Genomic DNA, 2,952 nt, shown 5'->3' with positions numbered 1-2,952 from the left:
TGAGGGCCACTGAGGGCATATTTTGCTAAACTGCTGCTCCAGTTTTTGTTTGGAAAATCTATCACAGTAGGGCACAGCTGTCTACTGGATGAGCAGAAAAGAAAGATATGCTTGTGGCAACCAGAAAGTTTTAAGGTCTTTCAAGTTGTATAAAATGGACCTGCAGAAACGTTTAAGTGTTCTCAGGATGCAAAGTTGTAGCTGAAATGTGATATCAAACCAGTTGCAAAAAGTGTACAGCAGTCATCTCTTGAGGTCAAACCTGGTACCCAGATATGCAAGAAAGCTTCGGGACACATCGTATGTTGGCCTTGTCCCATATCGTCGCATAATCTGATCACGTGTGAATTTCACAGAAGATTCATATTGTTCTGCTAGTTTGGTATTGAGGATTTGCTCATACTCCTCCCGAATTTTATCTTCATAGTCTTTTAAGAGACGCTCACATATTATTCCAACTTGTCGGAGGGTAAAGGTGGGCTGGTCCTTCTTCATCGGAGGAATCTGGAGAACTAGGTGCTGTGAGTGCTGAGGGATGAGGCTGACTTTCCGAAGTACAAGCTTCACTCTGATTAAGAACAACTTCTAAATGTCTCCATCTCTGATAACGACTATATTCTTGCTTTATGTTCTGAAAACTTTGTTCCGGTGTTGGAAGGCGCCGCTCGCTGCCGGGCGGGGGGGCTGCTGCAGAGTCGGCGGTGGGGTCTGCGAGTGGAGAAGCAGCGGCGGCTCGGCGTCCGCGGGCCTGAGGCCCGGAGTGGGGCCGGGCAGAGGGGCGCAGCGCCGCCGCTTCGGGGAACCAGGGCTCAGCAGCGCCGCCTCGAACTCCATGGGCCGCTTCAACGTCGCCCCGCACGCCACGCCGCCGAGGGGCCAGGGACCGGGAGCGGACGCGGAGGTAACTGCGGCCCAACCTCCGGCCCCTCAGCGGAGCTCGCAAGCCTAGCCGGCTCCAGTGGCGCCTCCAGCACCCGGCGCAAAGTGTATACACATTTTAGGGATATGCAGTTCCAAAGTGCCTGGGCGAGGGGAGAGGAGTACCAGCTTCTTTTCCCACCTGCAGTGTGTTTAGCTGAACCCTTGCCCAACACATATATTACCTGCTTTTTAATCTTTGCAATTTTTTTTTTTAAAGATTTTATTTATTTGACAGAGAGAGCACAAGCAGACGGAGAGAGAGGGAGAAGCAGGTTCCCTGCTGAGCAAGGAGCCTGATGTGGGACTCGATCCCAGGACCCTGGGATCATGACCTGGGCCGAAGGCAGCCGCTTAACCGACTGAGCCACCCAGGCGTCCCTGCAATTTTTTTTTTTAAAGATTCCATTTATTCATTTGACAGAGAGAGAGCGAGAGAGGGAACACAAGCAGGAGGAGTGGGAGAGGGAGAAGCAGGCTTCCCGCCGAGCAGAGAGCCCGATGCGGGGCTCGATCCCAGGAGCCTGGGATCATGACCTGAGCCGAAGGCAGACACCCAACAACTGAGCCACCCAGGCGCCCCTAATCTTTGCAAATTTAATAGGTATTTAATATTCCATTTATATTACTACTAATGTGGCTGAGCATACCTATTATTGGCCATATATATATATACACACACATATATATCTTTATTACTCTTGCCAACTTGTAATAGTTTTAAAATTACTAACATCCATAATCCACCTTGACATCCTCCTACCCAGTTCCACCTCCCAAACTAATTTATGTACTTGATATGTGGATCTTATCTCCTCTATTTCTTCAGGGAATTATTCAATCAGTTATTCTCTTTCTTGGCAGTATCTTTAACCTCTGACTACTAGTTTTTCCTCTTGTACTAATAAAATCACTAAGTGTCCTCTTCTTCAGGAAAGACCCCAACTTTTTTATTTGCCACCCTTCTCTGGCTACTGACCTTTCTCTTTTCCTTTACAGCCAAACTTCTTGAAAGAATTGTGTTCATGCGCTGTGTCCATTCATCTCTGTCTCTTCAATTCACTACAAGCAGATTTACATTAAAGTCTTCAATGCCTTCTTTGTTGCTAAGATTTTAACAACAATTGTATCATATATATATATGATTTAAAGCCGGATACAAGATGATTTTCCCCAAATAAACTCAACTGTGTAAAAAATATTTGTGCTGGGAAAAGAAGTGATAGGTAATAAAATGAAAAATTTAAGTCCCTGCCAGGTAGTTGGGATGACTGGTGAGTTTTCTTTTTCCTTTTTTTTGTAATTTTCCTCAACTGAAAAAAATTTACTTTTCTATTAGAACACATTGCAATGTAATGCTACGTTTTCTAAAAGGCAGAAGAAAATTAGAGAAGTGACGGGAGCCACTGGGCGACACTTTCACAGCAAGGAGCAAGAGCAGGTGGGCGCGACCCACGGCCCCAGGGCAGGTGTTCCCGCCGCGGGGCACGACTGGAAAACCTGATAGGACAGTCTTCTCTTAGAAAAGCCCTCATGCCCTTTTCGCTCATCCCAAATGACCTCTGAGCATCTCAGCCTCTACTGCTTAACGGCTTCAAACCTCGGATAACCGCCAATCGCTTCCAGTTGCCCTGGTAACAGCCAGCAACCCTAGCCCCGCCCAACCCAGCTACCGTAGGTCTTCCCAGAATGCTGCGCGCCATTCGCTTCAGGTTCGGAGGCGGGACTCATTCCGGAAGTAGATTCCTGTCAGTCGCTGGCGAGCGCAGGCGGTGTAGCCTGTCTCTGCTCAGGGCTGTGGGGACCGTTTTGTTTTTTTCCCAACATTCAAAATGACTGGAAAGCTGAGGAAAGCCTATAAACTCACCGAATTTTTGTTGGTCCTCGATAAATGGATTAAACGTTATTAAAAAGCTGAAAGATGGAAAGCACTTTAAAATGATATGCAACTTCATGTGTTGCTGTGATATATTTAAAAAACTTCCAATAAAAAAGCAACTATTTTTCCTTTAGAAAACGAAGAGAAGCACAAAA

At 46.6% G+C, this 2,952-nt stretch overlaps 1 pseudogene; it reads right to left on the bottom strand.

Moving 5' to 3' along the window:
* Positions 1 to 243: 243 nt before the first annotated feature.
* On the bottom strand, positions 244 to 2,621 carry LOC116642583 (annotated as a pseudogene).
* Positions 2,622 to 2,952: the final 331 nt, after the last annotated feature.

This window comes from Phoca vitulina, unplaced genomic scaffold, assembly GCF_004348235.1.
Source record: "Phoca vitulina isolate PV1807 unplaced genomic scaffold, GSC_HSeal_1.0 scaffold23, whole genome shotgun sequence".
Classification (NCBI taxonomy): Eukaryota; Metazoa; Chordata; class Mammalia; order Carnivora; family Phocidae; genus Phoca; species Phoca vitulina.
The sequence above is the reverse complement of the archived record's forward strand: the minus strand, read 5'-3'. Positions and strand labels throughout refer to the sequence as shown.